Source organism: Salmo trutta, chromosome 2 (assembly GCF_901001165.1).
Source record: "Salmo trutta chromosome 2, fSalTru1.1, whole genome shotgun sequence".
Classification (NCBI taxonomy): Eukaryota; Metazoa; Chordata; class Actinopteri; order Salmoniformes; family Salmonidae; genus Salmo; species Salmo trutta.
The window spans coordinates 47,403,840-47,422,881 of record NC_042958.1 but is presented as its reverse complement, the minus strand read 5'-3'; positions in this window follow the sequence as shown (position 1 = coordinate 47,422,881).

Below are 19,042 nucleotides of genomic sequence, written 5' to 3'. Positions count from 1 at the left end.
CTGTCTGTCTGTCTGTCTGTCTGTCTGTCTGTCTGTCTGTCTGTCTGTCTGTCTGTCTGTCTGTCTGTCTGTCTGTCTGTCTGTCTGTCGACTGAAAATGTGTCCGCTCTCAGGAATCCTCCTGTAGAGCAGTGATGTCTCAGGTTAGAGATGTACCAGGTTAAGTCTCCAGCAGGACAAGTTGACTGTGGAAACCTCTGCAGCTGACACCAGCTCTTCCCAGAAGGATTATAAGCAAAAAGGTCTTCCCACATTACATAAAGGCAGAATGGGAACACAACGGTTCCCAGTTTAGTCATGAACCCTTTTGCAGAAACAGAGAACGTATGACAATAAACAGACCTGGTGTTATTGTACTTTTGTAAAAAATACATTTCCAGTATTTATGCAAGTAGTGCTCAAAAGCCAAAGGTGGTCCCGACAATTGCTTCCTACAGCACATATGTGCAGATATGAGCACCATGTAATTGCGCTCTCTCTCTCTGCTGTGTCCACTGAGCTGTCTGGCCTGCCCTGCAACCTCATTGGATAACGTTGGGCAGGCCTCTTGCTAGAGCTGAAGCTCATTGGCTAGAACTCGAATTGCCCACGTGGGGAGAAATGTAGGGAAAATGGCACAGCACAGCTTCAAGAAAACAGTCGCTTTAAAACTGGGGATTTCGTGGCTAATTGAAGTAAGACTGTAATTCTGCTCAGAGAGTATGCATGTATGAACTACACATTGACACATTCAGCCCAAAGTGGGACATTTAAAAAAATACTTAGTCACCAAGAAAGTATTTTCCAGGGCATGTCTATAAGAAGGTGCCACTGTCTCTATAACTGTCATTTTACCTCAACTAAATAATCTCCTATGAACATACTATCCTGCGTGTTTAGCTAGGAGAAACACAATACCTGATTACCGATGTGGCTTCTAACAAAGGGTGAAAAGAGAGTTAAAGGCCTTTATTTGATTGAAAGTTTCCCTCTATAGGTGCCCGAGTAAAAGGTCATCCGTATTTTATTTCCAATTTACTTAACGGTTAACACTTAGCTCCTATTATCTAAAGGAGAGTGAATATTGCTTCAATCAACTACACGTGTCAAATAGGCCACAGCGTCACCTGGTGAATCCAACTGGCATTGTACTTCATTGAGTGAGTCTTAACCTAACACGGAGAGAGCTGCATTTACGTAAGCTCTACCTAATTTAATTGTCATTATTTGTCTGTTGTTCTGATACCTTGACAACCGTCTGTAAGTGGTGACGTGACTCCTTTTAAAATGACTTTTCTCATCTTTCTAATCATTTTACTCACAATTTAGCTAACAAAACTGCCCACATTAGCTGTCATCATCACATTTTACATTATAATTTTCCAAAACAATTTCACCACCCTTAAGATCCAAACAAGCCCATTTCTCCCGTACACAGTCCAGTAAAACATGAAATGAGAGTGCAGATGTTCCTTCCTCTGGGAGCTGCTAGGCAACAACAGAATCTCTCAGCCAGAACCGCTATCTGTCCACCATCGCTCTGTTTGAACTGGAATACAAACAACCCAAACAGAGGGGAAAAAAGATCAAGTGATAGACAGGATAAATAATGATGCAACAGTACAACTTTGAGCAGGCAGACTTTTGAGCATTGTTGGTGAATGTTTCCTAAAGAAGGAGGAACTAAACTTGACGTTTGCTAGCACTAGGGGGCAGTGGAGTATCGTTTTGTAAAGACAGTGACAGGAGAGAGAAGTTTCTACAGGTACTGTAGGTCTGTCCTTGGGTTTTTTATTTTTTTATTTAACCTTTATTTAACTAGGCAAGTCAGTTAAAAACAAATTCCTATTTACAATGATGGCCTACCAGAAGGTAAAAGGCCTCCTGCGGAGACGAGGGCTGGGATTAAAAATAAAAAATAAAATAACAATATAGGACAAAATGTATGCGTCTTAGTATCTGCAGTTCATCATGCATGGAAAATAACCTTGGTTTATATGCTGGAGAGAGACTGTCGGCTGTTTTAATCTTTGTTTACCTTTTATTTTATCAGGGAACTTGATTGAGGATGTATTCACTTCTGCAACATCGGGCTTAGGAAGAGTTGCAAGAAAGAGGTGAGGGGTTCAATGAGCCTATGAGATCTTAACATAAAAACCCCAAAAATGAGGGATCCTCAAGGGTTCTTAGGGAAGGATGATGGTTCTGTGTGGAAGCATACTGACCCAAAGAACCCGTTGAGTTCTTCAATGGTTCTTTGCAGTTCAAAATTTTTTATTTTCTCTTTCATTGACAATTAAAATGTAGGGGTCGGTGGCTCATTCGAATATTTTGGGGCGTCGTTTGCGCACAACTATTTGTGTGCTGTGAGTCAGTGTGTCATTCAAGTTGATCTATTAAACTCAGCAAAAAAAGAAACGTCCTCTCACTGCATTTATTTTCAGCAAACTTAACATGTGTAAATATTTGTATGAACATAACAAGATTCAACAACTGAGACATAAACTGAACAAGTTCCACAGACATGTGACTAACAGAAATTGAATAATATGTCCCTGAACAAAGAGGGGGTCAAAATCAAAAGTAACAGTCAGTATCTGGTGTGGCCAACAGCTGCAATAAGAACTGCAGCGCATCTCCTCCTCATGGACTTCACCAGATTTGCCAGTTCTTGCTGTGAGATGTTACCCCACTCTTCCACCAAGGCACCTGCAAGTTCCCGGACATTTCTGGGGGGATTGGCCCTAGCCCTCACCCTCCGATCCAACAGGTCCCAGACGTGCTCAATAGGATTGAGATCCGGGCTCTTCGCTGGCCATGACAGAACACTGACATTCCTGTCTTGCAGGAAATCACGCACAGAATGAGCAGTATGGCTGGTGGCATTGTCATGCTGGAGGGTCATGTCAGGATGAGCCTGCAGGAAGGGTACCACATTCTCCTCCCTGTAACGCACAGCATTGAGATTGCCTCCAATGACAACAAGCTCAGTCCGATGATGCTGTGACACACCGCCCCAGACCATGACAGACCCTCCACCTCCAAATCGATCCCGCTCCCGAGTACAGGCCTCGGTGTAACGCTCATTCCTTCGACGATAAATGGTGGGTTTGTGCCCATAGGTGACGTTGTTGCCGGTGATGTCTGGTGAGGACCTGCCTTACAACAGGCCTACAAGCCCTCAGTCCAGCCTCTCAATGCGTATTGCAGACAATCTAAGCACTGATGGAGGGATTGTGCGTTCTAGGTGTAACTCGGGCAGTTGTTGTTGCAATCCTGTACCTGTCCCGCAGGTGTGATGTTCGGATGTACCGATGCTGTGCAGGTGTTGTTACACATGGTCTGCCACTGCGAGAATGATCAGCTGTCCGTCCTGTCTCCCTGTAGCACTGTCTTAGGCGTCTCACAGTACGGACATTGCATGCAATCTCAGAGCTGTGCGTTACAGGGACGACATCCTCCTCCCTCATGTAGTACCCTTCCTGCAGGCTCATCCTGACATGACCCTCCAGCATGACAATGCCACCAGCCATACTGCTCGTTCTGTGAGTGATTTCCTGCAAGACAGGAATGTCAGTGTTCTGCCATGGCCAGCGAAGAGCCTGGATCTCAATCCCATTGAGCACGTCTGGGACCTGTTGGATTGGAGGGTGAGGGCTAGGGCCATTCCCCTCAGAAATGTCCAGGAACTTGCAGGTGCCTTAGTGGACGAGTGGGGTAACATCTCACAGCAAGAACTGGCAAATCTGGTGCAGTCCATGAGGAGGAGCACTTCAGTACTTAATGCAGCTGGTGGCCACACCAGATACTGACTGTTACTTTTGATTTTACCCCACCTTTGTTCAGTGACACATTATTCAATTTCTGTTAGTCACGTGTCTGTGGAACTTGTTCAGTTTATGTCTCAGTTGTTGAATCCTGTTATGTTCATACAAATATTTACACATGTTAAGTTTGCTGAAAATAAATGCAGTTGACAGTGAGAGGACGTTTCTTTTTTTGCTAAGTTTACAACAGTCACACATTCTCCTCCTCGTAGTAAAATACCAAACTGTCATTTGAACAGATCATGTTGAACTCAACAGTGACTCGATATGATAAACACAGGGTTGTTACATCCTCCAGTGATTCATCTGATACTGAGGGATCAGACTTAATGAGAGTTTACTGTCTTATTCCCAAAGCTGTTATGATTCCATCACTTATTCACAATCTTATATTAAATGATGCTGCATTTGGATCATGAACATTATTGTGGAGATGGTCCCTTTGCTGCTATAACAGCCTCCGCTCTTCTGAGAAGGCTTTCCACTAGATGTTGGAACATTGCTGCGGGGACTTGCTTCTATTCAGCCTCGAGCATTAGTGAGGTCAGGCACTGATGTTGGGTGATTAGGCCTGGCTAACAGTCTGTGGTCCAATTCATCCCAAAGGTGTTTGATGGAGTTGAGGTCAGGGTTCTGTGCAGGCCAGTTAAGTTCTTCCACACTGATCTCTACAAACCATTTCTGTATGGACCTCGCTTAGTACATGGGGGCATTGTCATGCTGAAGGAAAGGGTCTTCCTCAAACTGTTGCCAAGTTGGAAACAGAATCATCTAGAATGTTGTTGTATGCTGTAGCGTTAAGATGTCCCATCACTGGAACTAAGGGGCCTAGCCCGAACCATGAAAACAGCCCCAGACCATTATTGATCCTCCACCAAACTTTACAGTTGGCACTATGCATTGGGGCAGGTAGCATTCTCCTGGCCTCCACCAAACCCAGATTAGTCAGTCGGACTGCCAGATGGTGAAGCGTACTTCATCACTCGTTTCAGTAACGGGTGTGGCTGAAATATCCGAATCCACTCATTTGAAGGGGTGTCCCCATACCTTTGTATATAGATGTTGAGATGAGTTCTTTATTTCTACAGCTGAATTTCAAATAGTTCATTTTGCAGCACTGCAATCTTTAAGCACCATCACAACGCATGCATTTTTATATCGTTCAAATGACATTTCAACTTGGACTATGGGTAATGAATATGCTCCTCGTCATGATAAATGGGAGAACTTTATATCACTCCATTAAGTATTCATGTGTGGAGACGGTAATATATTTCATATTCTCAGTCATAAACTCAATTATAAAACAGATAAAACTTGTAGACATTGGTTTGGGTGTTTTGTGCCTTAGGACAATAAACACACAGCAAATTGGCCAGTGTTACCTAGTGTTGATTTTGCAGCAATCACACCTTGGTTGTCAATGACAATCATTTAGGCCAGGGATGTACAACTCCCGTACTCGAGGTTGTTGTTGCTTCCTTTAATTGATCAATTAATATCCCTGATTGGCCAGAGGGTCTTAATAAATCTGTGATTAAAAACGAATACAGATAATTAACTTCTCTTTTTTGGCCATGAGTTTGCAATTACTTTATTCTCCGTCATAGAAGTTTGTACCCATGAATTGTACCAGCCAATCCATGTATTCAGCCAAGCAATGACATAAAATATATACAGGACTAAAGTATACTTGAGTTGCTGTGGTTTGTGCTTTCTTATTCTAGTCCATGTAGACCAGTCCATAAAGAGCACATTGACCTGTTTATGGACAATGCAAAACGCTCTGCAACAGCCTTAACAAACTGATCATGGTCCAAAGCTATGTCATTCACTTTTAATAACTTGTTTGGGGAATCAGTTCATACAGATGTCTGGAGATGTGCTGTATGTGTTTCTAGCTGTTGCATCATCATGCTTGCAGGGCATTATAGAAAGAGAAAGAGAGAGCGAGAGAGAGAGAGAGAGAGAGAGAGAGAGAGAGAGAGAGAAGGAGGGAGAGAGAGAGGGAAGGAAGGAAAGAAGGAAGGTGAGAGAGGGAAAGAAGGAGGGGGAGAGAGAGAGAGAAGGCGAGAGAGAGAGAGGAGGGAAGGAGAGAGAGAGGGGAGGGAGAGAGAGGGAAGGAAGGAGAGAGTGAGAGGGAAGGAGGGAGAGAGGGGGAGAGAGAGAGAGGGAGAGGAGAGAGAGAGGGAAGGAGGGCGAGAGAGAGAGAGGGGGAAGGAGAGAGAGAGAAAGAGAGAGAGAGAGGGATAGGGAAGGAGAGAGAGAGAGAGATAAAGAGAAATATAGAGATAGACAGGAGACCTGAATCAAGAGACTGCTCAGACTTTGTATTGTCCACTGACTTTCTAGCTGAGGAGATGAGTGGGTGGGCTGGTTGACTGGGACACGTTTTCCTAAAAACTTATTTGAAGGACAAACTTTTACCAAGGCGACAGTTTGCTGCTAAATAAAATCACAGCCATGACTCAATACTCAGTGTGCAACTGATGCAACACACACAGATACCGACACACCCAAGAGCACAGACAACTGCTTGAAATGACTAGAAAGGAAAACACATACAGGAGGGGCTTTCGGATAACACAAGGCAAAGGACTCAACTTCAAGAGGGATTTAAGTCTGTGAATTCTGAAGTCTCTCAGTGCACAGAGACCTGAAGCGGTATATTTGACAGCTGTTCAACCAATAGTCATCTTTCATTGTAGCCTTTAGGATGTGATGCTTTCATATTCTTGGTGTGCGCCACTGACATTTTGAAATGGACACAAAAGTGTGTGTGTGTGTGTGTGTGTGTGTGTGTGTGTGTGTGTGTGTGTGTGTGTGTGTGTGTGTGTGTGTGTGTGTGTGTGTGGCAGTCTCTTGGGAGTCCTCTGCGTGTCAGGCCTGAGGTTTTGCATAAAGATGGAAGCATAGTTAGAGGACAGAGTGACAGGGACCGTGCTGTTCGCCCACACACTGTCATGGTACAGAAGTGGCATACACATCAAAGTGTGTGTGTGTGTGTGTGTGTGTGTGTGTGTGTGTGTGTGTGTGTGTGTGTGTGTGTGTGTGTGTGTGTGTGTGTGTGTGTGTGTGTGTGTGTGTGTGTGCGTGTGTGTGTGCGTGTGTGTGCGTGCGTGCGTGGAGGTTGCATACATATCAAACACACCGGCCGAGAGCATTGGGGCTTTATGAATGCTTCTGAGAGAGGAGAGGGATTTTAGTCTTAAGTCTGCCCAGATGGCTGATTGGAACACACTGCCATTCCCTACCAGAGTTAGTTGGACTGCACAACACACACACCGGATTAATTATCAATGCTTCATTACACTCTAGTTAGTTTGAGGTCTCACCACCATGGCATATTGAGGAATAAAGGTCTAGAAAAGTACACAAAATAAACATTGTTGACATAATTATTTGTGGTTTGACATTTAGAACACTGAAATTCTCCATTGTAACAACAAAAATCAAATCAACACTGAAAGTAAATGAACAAACAAATTAAACATATAAAGTTGGATATCCCCAAACCGGTTGGATTCCAATAGGAATTACACATCATCTTGCAAGCCAGCATAATGTGACTTGTAGGCCTGATGTGGCCTGTAAACCATGAGTTTCAAGCCATTGTATTACACTTTCAGGAAAAAAGGTTGAGATATGTTCCTAAAGGGGAACAAACACTTGTCACTGTAGATGTACCCTGTAGGCCATCCTTTCTACCTTTTGTTATTAATGCATAATTTTACCCCAGTTCATACTTCAGGCTACACCAGGCCTGCAAAGTAGGGTTGCAAACTTCCATTGACTTTTCCCAAAACTTTCCAAACAGGATTTCTGGAGAAGCTGGGAACTTCAGGAAAGTCACCAGAATTTCACAACCCTACTTGCATGTCACATTATAATGTCTTGTAAAGTGGTGTGTAATTCCTATTGGATCCCGGACAGAGTTATGATGTACAGAAGTTGGCATTTGTAGTCACCTGCATTCTACATGCAGAATCTGTGCCTGGGTTAGAATTATTGTAGGGAGACTACCTAAGGCATTTCAACTGTAACAAACATTTTAATAACTGGTGCAAAAAAATCCAACTAACTGATTGGATTAGTTTAGAAAAATTTATGTTATTTATGATTGTGTAGCGTAATATTAATAAATCATATATAGATATTGAAAAAATCGACATGTAAAAGAGAATGCAGGGAAATGTAACGATGTGGTGAGGTTTTGGTTCACAGTGATGTGTATGAGCAGACCCGGCGCCAGAACGAATCAGTTATCAGTTGAATGGGCATTTGATTTCCATTGGCTGATCCGTTTTTCCATGGACCTCCTATGTGTGCACGCGCTTGTGCATATCGGTATAACAGTAAAGACCATTAGCAGCTTGTGAGTTTCAATTTAGGGAAGCTTACAATTTATCATACCATTTCTACTGATCTGCATGCCAGTTATGACTATTTTTATATGTACATTCTCGTGAAACAGTTTCATTTCAATAATAAAGTTTTAATTTCTCAAAATCATTGTCACGTGGTTAATCATAAAAATCTTAAGTAAAATTATACAAATTCAACTGTATCTAATGATGTCTGGGCAGAAAGATTATGACATGCCATACTCTTGCTCCAGACAGCATCAGATTCATGGTCTACACATACTGAGACAGATAGGGGGCGCTGTTTCACTCACCGGGATGCTTTAACTGAGATTGATCCGTCTTTCTGTCAGAGCGCGTCTCAGTCAAATAAAGGATCAATATTTCAATATTGATTTGGATGGGCAAGGAGGTACGGTAGGGTGGGCCAGGCCCCTAAGGCTCGCCCAATACTCCAGCCCTATGTATGACGTTCAGGTTCCTGTATTAGGGTAAAACTAGGCCCTCCACAATGACATATGTATAGTATTGTGTTAAATAAAAATCTAAATCTATTATGACATATTCGATTAGGATCTCACCAGGTAAAGTCCATAGGACCGAAAATGGATGAATGCAACAACCATGTGTCTGTCAGTAGCAAATCCACTCCTGGTTGGTAAATTGAAAGGCAAGGCAGTCTACGAAATATTTGAATAAGGTTTTATACTAAGCAGTGTGTTAATTTAACACTGTTCCAGTGTCTATATGTGTCCACAGACTCCACACTTTCAGCATTGATGTAACACTTTTTATCACCAGGTTATTTACTGTGTGCTACATTACTATCAAATTTTGTAAAAAGGGGATGTAAAAGTATTAAAAATACAATACAATACAATTTCAGTCTGTACTACAAGAACATATTTAGTGTTCGTGATACACGTTGCGTCCCAGATGGCACCCTATTCCGTATATAGTGCACTACTTTTGACCAGAGCCCTATGCACTTCTACAGTGGCGCAGTTACGTTATTCTGTAACTTTTCTGTTCCTGCCTATAGGAACACTGTGACGGATCTACCGGGGCTGAGAGCGTATTTATCCCCAGATGAGATGAGTTCACGGCAAATAGCATTCCCAAGACGTCATTGCAACGTCACCCTCCGCCCAACCACCATCATTCCTCTGCAGACCCCTAGCAAATAAACACATGGACATTCCTCATTTTGGACTGAGCTCCCTGAGAGGAGTGCCACAGGGGTTTCATCGAACGTCAGCTAGCCCACTACATTCCTCTGGGGGATTTAGAGGTGTTGGCGGCATGAAGATGGATGAACGTCAGAGGTTTTCCACCCTAGATTTCTATACGCAGACTGTTAACATCAATCTCAGTTAATCTGATTTGAAACACTCAAACAGTCTACACCCAGGTAGAGACTACAAATAGAAGCTCTCTGGACACCAATGAGAAATACTCCACCCTACCACCTCCTGAAATCAAATAAAGATTTAGGGTAGAAAATAACAAAATACTGTTACACATACTGTGACACTGTCTTGCCAAATCACATTGTAATATTTAACGTGGTGATTTTGCAAGACATAGTATGTATTGTAAATTGCTTTACTAAGTGTCCAGAACTGACTGCGTTGCTCTTACTCACTCATTTAGACCTCATTTAGACCGCATAAAGGTGTGTAAATTGCTCTCACTTACACAAAACACACAGAGTGGAGAGGTAATCAGAATATCACACACACTCATACACACACATACACTGATTCATATTCTGAGCTTTTGTGGGCCGTCACAGACCTCGTGATTTTCTGGTGATTATGGTGGAGTGTTTGGTGGTTGATTGTGTTCATGCTTCTACATTAAGTACAGTCATTAGCATGCTAACCGTTCCTCCAAGACCAGATGGACTCTCAACAGAAGAAGAAGAAGATCCAGGCTTAGATCAATGTATTGTTTGCCTTTAAGTAATAGCAGACAAACAAGTCTCCTGCGTGTCACTGACAGAATGTAGGCTTCATGTCCTAGTCTCCTCTATCAAAATTGTACACTCTATAGGGGGATATGATGTGATTTGAGACAAAGCCAAAGGCCTACGCTTTTTAGTCTGGGCTCCCTCTTTTTGGAGGTGAAAAACTTTCAACTTAAGTTGAAAGAGACTGTATGTGCCAAACAGTCTCCCCGGCAGCCGTCAGCTCTGAGGTCTGTGGAGGCACAGCATGTGCTCATTACAAACGCTAGACAGGCCATTCCCTTTGTGTTGGGATTTCCAATGCTTCTTCTGACGCTCGTTCTTAAAGCCAGCTGTTTGAAGCGGCACAAACGATTCTCCACAAGCCCACAGGTCCTCCTCGCTGCTTCAATGACAGAAGATGGAGGGTGGTGGTGTTCCCCCTCTCTTTCAGTTGGTCTCTGTGAAGTCTTTTGTGTCAGCCTGATGATTAGAGTTGATTTGGACTTCACAGAGATGTACTGATTAGAGATGAGTTGAATTTCACAGAGATGTACATTTGATTGGTTATGTGTAATGTGATGTCTGCAGTACAGTGTGTGTGTTTGGCATGTGTGGACGTGTTTAACTCGAATTGTGTGACCAGAAGTCCCCGAAAGAATAGTAAACAAACAAAAATTTGACCAACTAGGGAATGTTTTTTTGTCCCCACAAATGCTATTTCTAGGGGGTTTAGGATTAAGGTTAGAATCAGTTTTAGTGTTAGAATTCAGTTTAGGGTTACGGTTAGGATCTAGTGTTAGTTTTAGGGTTAGGGTGAGGAGCTAGGGTTAGGGTTAAGGTTAAGGTTAGGGTTAGGTTTAGGGTTAAGGGTTAGGGAAAATAGGATTTTGAATGGGATGTAATTGTGTGTCCCCACGATGTCAGTTATACAAGACTGTGTGTGTGTTTGTGTCTATTAAGCTACTGATTGAAACAACTCTTCAAAGAGTTAATAGTGAAGGTCTGTTGAGATGAAGTGAAGATTATGTGAGATATGATTTTTTGGCTGCATGGTTTACTGGCTCTAACAACTCCTCTCTGCAATGTCTCTCTCACAAAACAGCGGGGTTATCTCTCTCACAACACATTGGGGTTTCATTTGACTGATCGCAACTGAATCTGATACTGATGCAACTGAGGCGATATAACATGACCGAAATTCACTGAAATGTATTACTGATGCTTGTTGAAATGCACCCTAAATGAAATGCAACACAATATAAATGTCATTAACGATATGTTTCTCCTTATTATCCATGCTATTAAAAAAGTAAAAAATAAATAAACATAAAAAAATGAATTATAATAACCCCATAACTTCATCTCAAACATGACTGGGTCTATTTCCTGTCTCCTCTAAGGGCTGTCTGCAGTGGCAATGTTCTCTTCCAATCAGTGGAGGTTTCCCAAACATCCGAACACTAGTGTCATCTGTCTGTGTCCCTTCCCCTCCGTCTTTCTTCCTAAACAGAGAAGCCTCCTCTCCTCAGACGATTGCAGGGCAGACACACCTTCTGTTGCATACTAAGTCAGAATCCTACCTGCGGCCCTTTGTGCACCTCCTCCATGCTCTTCCTCTCCACTCTCTTCCTCTCCCCTCAAGCCTCTCACTTCTCCCCCTAATCCTTCCTCCCTCATCCCTCCCTCCTCTTCCTCCCTCCTCCCTTTTAATGTTCCTTCCTCTCTCCTCTCCCTCGTCTATTGTGGGCTGACATTTGAATGTGCATTAAAATGCAGGGGGGAGAGCAAAGGCCGGGCGAGGCGAGGCGAGGCGGGACGCAGGCAGACTGGAAGGTGCTCCTAGTTGGATTATGGGATGCAAACAAAGCCACTCCGGTCTCGCTCCTAACCTACTTCCCATTGATTGATTTATTTACTTAGAATTCAATTTGGAACGGCCGGGCTGGCTGCGGGGGGAGACGCTTCACAATTACATTTCTGTGATGTAGTGGTATTCTGAGGGCCTAATGCCCCAGAGGCGCCATGTAAGGGTTCTCAAACAGGAAGATTATTGTACACACAGACCTTTTGAGGGAGAGTTTATGCGTGTAATTAATAAGGGGTTCCAGTCCTCTCCCCAGCCTAGCCCAGACCTATCAGATTCACTTCATTTCTAGACCTACATACTGCCGGCTGACAAATTGACCACGTATCGGAGAACTAAGTGCAATCTAAGTTCACTCTGAAATAACCTCTGTCTCCTCAATACTGTACTCATATGAAAATAGAAGAGGCTGTTACATAGTTTTAGGAAGAACACAAAGTCCCCTGAGATCAAACTGATAGAGCCTACTTAATACAGTTAGCCTTTTTTGTAATTTTATCAGTAATGCTACTGTATAAAATGAATACAGTTGATTACAGTAGAATGCACAGTAAAAGACTGTCACGACACCGACGGATGGTGGCGCCCCTCCTCGCCCGGGCGGCGCTCGGCGGTCGTCGTCTCCGGCTTACTAGCTGCCATCGATCCTCTGTTTCACTTTCTGTTGGTTAGGTCTAGGTTAGGCACCCACCTGTTTTGTTTTAGTTGTTAGTGGGGGGGGGGTATTTAGTTGAGCTAGGTAGGTTTGTGCTTTGTGCGTGCTTGTCTATGTCAGGACTGATGTCGTTTTGAGGAACGTATATTTTCCCTCTGCCTGTGTTTTTGTTTGCCGCAGAGGTTTTGTGGGCTGCGTCCCTGCTTAGTGGTTCAGCGGGGTGTTTTTGGAGCATTTGTTTGTATGCGCCCTGCCCTACCGTGTTCAGACATTGTGGATGCCCATTAAAGTGTGTTCACGGATTTTCTGTCTCCTGCTTCCTTGAGCCAACCGTGACAGAATCACGCACCTATTAAATGGAGTCAGCAGGAGCTTCAGCGCCAGCCCCGTCCATGGATGAAAGGGTTGCCCAACACTCCGCCCTGCTCCACCGTCTGGGCACCGCCATGGACCAGAAATGTGAGTTTTCCAAGCCAGCCGTCTCTTTTCTGGGGTATCGCATTTCCACATCCGGGGTGGTGATGGAATGTGACCGCATTTCGGCCGTGCGTAATTGGCCGACTCCCACCACGGTGAAGGAGGTGCAGCGGTTTTTGGGATTTGCCAATTACTACCGGAGGTTTATCCGGGGCTTTGGGCAGGTGGCGGCACCCATTACCTCACTGATGAAGGGGGGCCCGGTGCGGTTGCGGTGGTCAGCGGAGGCAGACAGGGCTTTTAGTCGTCTGATGGCTCTGTTCACCGATGCTCCAGTGCTGGCGCATCCGGATCCCTCTTTGCAATTCATAGTGGAGGTGGACGCGTCCGAGGCTGGGGTAGGAGCCGTGCTATCACAGCGCTCGGGCACGCCCCCCCAAGCTTCGCCCCTGTGCCTTCTTCTCTAAGAAGTTGAGTCCAGCGGAGCGTAACTATGATGTGGGGGACAGGGACTTGCTGGCTGTGGTAAGAGCCCTGAAGATGTAGAGACATTGGCTTGAGGGGGCGCGTCACCCTTTTCTCATCTGGGCTGACCACCGTAATCTGGAGTACATCCGGGCGGCGAGGAGACTGAACCCTCGTCAAGCCAGGTGGGCGATGTTTTTTACGAGATTTCAGTTTACAATCTCGTACATCCCAGGTTCCCGGAACACTAAGGCCGACGCATTGTCTCGTCTCCATGACACCTAGGAATGGTCCACCGATCCCACTCCCATACTTCCAGCCTCCTGCGTGGTGGCACCGGTGGTCTGGGAAGTGGACGCGGATATCAAGCGGGCATTACGGGCGGAACCTACTCCTCCTCAGTGTCCCGTTACAGGCGGAACCTACTCCTCCTCAGTGTCCCATAAGTACGTCCCGCTCGGTGTCCGCGATCGGTTGATTCGGTGGGCGCACACGCTAGCCTTCCCTGTGGCTCAGTTGGTAGAGCATGGTGTTTGCAACGCCAGGGTTGTGGGTTCGATTCCCACGGGGGGACAGTACGAAGAAAAAAAAAACATGTATGAAATTAAATGTATGCATTCACTACTGTAAGTCGCTCTGGATAAGAGCATCTGCTAAATGACAAAAAATGTAATCTAAATGTACCTTCCTCGGGTCACCCAGGGATTGAGCGGACGGTGCGAGGTCTTAGTGGGAAATACTGGTGGCCCACCTTGATGAAGGACGTGAGGCGCTGTCTCCTCCTGTTCGGTGTGCGCCCAGAGTAAGGCTCCTAGGCACCTGCCTAGAGGGAAATTACAACCCCTCCCGGTTCCACAGCGACCATGGTCCCAGCTGGCGGTGGATTTCCTCACCGATCTCCCGCCGTCTCAGGGCAACACCACGATCCTGGTCGCTGTGGACCGGTTCTCTGAGTCCTGCCATCTGCTCCCTTTACCCGGTCTTCCTATGGCCCTGCAGACCGCGGAAGCTCTATTCACCCATGTCTTCCGGCACTACGGGGTGCCTGAGGACATCGTCTCAGATCGAGGCCCCCAGTTCACGTCCCGAGTGTGGCGGGCGTTTATGGAGTGACTGGGGGTTTCACCCCGAAAGTAATGGGCAGGTAGAGAGGATAAATCAGGAGGTGGGCAGGTTTCTGAGGTCCTACTGCCAGGACCGGCCAGGGGAGTGGGCGAGGTTCGTGCCATGGACCGAGATGGCTCAGAACTCTCTTCGCCACTCCTCTACCAATATGTCGCCTTTCCAATGTGTGTTGGGTTATCAGCCGGTCCTGGGGCCATGGCATCAGAGCCAGACGGAGGCCCCTGCGGTAGAGGACTGGGTCCAGCGCTCTAGGGAGACCTGGAACGCCGTCCAGGAGTCACTGGAACGGGCCAGGGGACGACATAAGGAGAGCGCAGACTGTCGCCGCAGTGAGGCCCCCGTGTTTACCACAGGGGGAGAGTCTGGCTCTCGACCCGGAACCTGCCCCTCCGCCTGCCCTGCCGGAAACTGGGTCCGCGGTTTGTGGGGCCATTTAAAGTCCTGAGGAGAATAAACCAGGTGTGTTACAGGTTACAACTTCCTTCTTATTATCGTATTAACCCCTCGTTTCATGTGTCTCTCCTCAGGCCGGTGGTAGCTGGTCCGCTGCAGGACAATGAGGTGCAGGAGGCCCCCCTGGACATCGGGGGGGTCCCGGCGTACACAGTCCGGTCCATCTTGGACTCCAGACGCCGGGTGAGGGGCCTGCAGTACCTCGTGGACTGGGAGGGGTACGGCCTGGAGGAGAGGTGCTGGGTACCGGTGGAGGACATATTGGACCCAGCACTAATCCGGGAGTTCCACAGCCTCCATCCGGATCACCCTGAGCCTCGCCCTCCGGGGCGTCCTCGAAGGCCGGCGTCGGTGCGCTGCGGGAGCCGCGCGTCAGGGGGGGGTACTGTCACGACACCGACAGATGGTGGCGCCCCTCCTCGCCCGGGCGGCGCTCGGCGGTCGTCGTCGCCGGCCTACTAGCTGCCATCGATCCTCTGTTTCACTTTCTGTTGGTTAGGTCTAGGTTAGGCACGCACCTGTTTTGTTTAAGTTGTTAGTGGGGGGGTATTTAGTTGAGCTAGGTAGGTTTGTATTCACTACTGTAAGTCGCTCTGGATAAGAGCGTCTGCTAAATGACTAAAATGTAAATGTAAATGTTTGTGTGTGATTGTCTATGTCAGGACTGATGTCGTTTTGAGGAACGTATATTTTCCCTCTGCCTGTGTTTTTGTTTGCCGCAGAGGTTTTGTGGGCTGCGTCCCTGCTTAGTGGTTCAGCGGGGTGTTTTTGGAGCATTTGTTTGTATGCGCCCTGCCCTACCGTGTTCAGACATTGTGGATGCCCATTAAAGTGTGTTCACGGATTTCCTGTCTCCTGCGCTTGACTCTGCCTCTCCTGCTTCCTTGAGCCAACCGTGACAAAGACTGTAATTATGTTGTACAGTATGGATTATGGTGCATTATTGGGAAAATGTTGTCTCTGGCTCATTAACATATTTTAAGGTGTGCCTTTGTAAGAGGCTATATTTGTTGCACCTGTGACTGAGAATGCTGTACCGCCACAGAATACGGTAATAGACTGTATTTTAGGAGTTCTACAAACTTTGCAGTGAAGCTCTACAGCAACTTACTAGCCAATAGCTGACAGTATTTTACTGTAATTCCGAATACATTACCATGCCACATTTGGAGCGCCAAAAAAACTTTTGTGCACTAGTGGGTACATGGTATTGTTGTTTCTCACTCATTCACATAATTTGAGGTGTGTCTTATAGGAGGCTATATTTGTTGCACCCATTAGTGAGCGTGCTGTACCAATTTAAGTGATATGTGGTAGTGCTTCCTAGAAATTATATGCACGCTGAGCAAAAATATAAATGGAACATATAAAGTGTTGGTCCCATGTTTTATAAACTGAACAAACTTTGCATAAGGTTAAAAATCTTTTTTGGATCGAATTTGTTTACGTTCCTGTTAGTGAGCATTTCTCCTTTGCCAAGAGAATCCATCCACCTGACAGGTGTGGCCTATTAAGAAGCTGATTAAACTGCATGAACATTACACAGGTGCTCTTTGTGCTGGGGACAATAAAAGGCCACTCTAAAATGTCACACAACACAGTGCAACAGTTGTGTCAAGTTTTAAGGTAGAGTGCAAGTGGCATGCTGACTGCAGGAATGTGCAACTGAGCTGTTTCCAGAAAATGTCATCTTAATTTCTCTACCATATGCCACCTCCAACGTTGTTTTGGAGAATTTGGCAGTACGTCCAACCGGACTCACATGCCAGCCCAGGACTTCCACATCTGGCTTCTTCACCTGTTCTTCACCTGAGACCAGCCACCCGGACAGCTGATGAAACTGTGGGTTTGCAACCGAATGATTTCTGCACAAACTGTCAAAACCGTCTCAGGGATGTTCTTCTGTGTGCTAGTTGTCTTCACCTGACTGTAGTTTGACATTGTAATCAATTTCATTGGGAAAATGCTAACCTTCCATTATTACTGGCATGCTGATCCGTGTGCTCTTCAAGGATGAATACTGGTTTGAACTGTACCGGGCAGACGGCAGACGTATGGCATTGTGTGGGCAAGCAGTTTGTTGAAGCCAATGTTGTGATCAGAGTGCCCCATGGTGACAGTGGGGTTATGGTATGGGCATGCATAAGCTACGGAGAACAAATACAATTGCATTTTATTGATGGCAATTTGAATGTACAGAGATAACGTGACAAGATCCTGAGGTCCATTGTCGTGTCATTCATCCTCCGCCATCATGTTTCAACATGAAAATGTACGGCCCTATGTCGCAAAGGTCTGTACACAATTCCTGGAAGCTGAAAATATCTCAGTTCTTCCATGGCCTGTATACTCACCAGACATGTCACTCATTGAGACTGTTTGGGATGCTCTGAATCAACATGTACATGCTCCAATATCTGCCAATATCCAGCAACTTCACACAGCCATTTCACTGGCCAGAATCAACAGCCTGATCAACTATATGCGCTACATGAGGCAAATGGTGGTCATACCATATACTGACTGGTTTTCTGATCCACGCCCCTACCTGTTTTTTTAAAGGTATCTGTGACCAACAGATGCATATCTGTATTCCCAGTCATGTGAAATCTATAGATTAGGGCCTAATGAATTTATTTCAATTGACTGACTTCCTTACAATAAATGTAACTGTAAATCTTTGAAATTGTTGGATGTTGCATTTATATTTTTGTTCAGTGTATATACGGGACAGATCAGATCAGAAAGTCTCAAACCTTTAATGGCACTCTGGCTTCTCATTATACATGTCCCTCTCTCTCAGGCAACAATGTTAACAGTGGCTTGACCGTGGATGGCGCTGTCTCTCTGGTCCAAGGGACTGGGGAAGATGGTTAAGTAACAGTGGCGTGACTTTGGCCCGACCTGAGGTGTGTCTGCACCCACTTGAGTTGTCACGGTTGTCGTCGGTGAAGGAGGACCAAAACGCAGCAGGTATGTGTATGCTCATCTTGATGATTATTTATTTTCAAAATGAATTAAAAAAATAACAAAAACACGAGAACTAACGAACGAACAACAAACAGTCTGGCAAAGCCTAAGGCTCAACACAGAACAATCACCCACAATTACCAAACACAAACACACCCTACTATATGGGACTCTCAATCAAAGGCAGATAGACAACACCTGCCTTCAACTGAGAGTCCCAACCCCAATTAACCAAACATAGACATACACTCACTAGACTCCACATAGAAATACCTAAACATAAACCAAAACCCGGAATTACTAAATCAAACACCCTTTTAACAAAGCACACCACCCTGAACCACATAAAACAAATACCCTCTGCCACGTCCTGACCAAACTACAAAACAATTAACCTTATACTGGCCAGGACGTGACATGAGTTTTGTCTTTGCACCCCCTGCAGGACCGAAAGCAGACCAATGACCAGACCCAAACTCCCCCCCACCTGAACAAGATGCCCGGTTGAGGCGGCTACCGAGGACTGAATAGCTAATCGCTGGGGAGCAGCAGAAGCAGCAACAGCAACAACAACCACCAGACCAGAAACCATGACCCGCCTGGAATTTAGCAGGGCAGTACTCCAGAGAGGTATGGGCTTTGTGAAGTCTGACCTGAACTGCCTGGTGAAACTCGCAGGGCCACCGGAATCATATGAAGCCAGCTTCAAGATCCTCCAGTTAGTAGAACAGTTTTGGTTAAAATTCAGAAACACCCTTTCCGACACAGAATCCAAGGTTGTTCAATCAAGTTCATATTTATATCAAAAAACAGCTTTTTACATTAGCATGTGATGTTCAGAACTAGCATACCCACCGAAAACTTCCGGTGAATTTACTAAATTACTCATGATAAACGTTCACAAAAAACATAACAATTATTTTAAGAATTATAGATACAGAACTCCTTTATGCAATCGCGGTGTCAGATTTT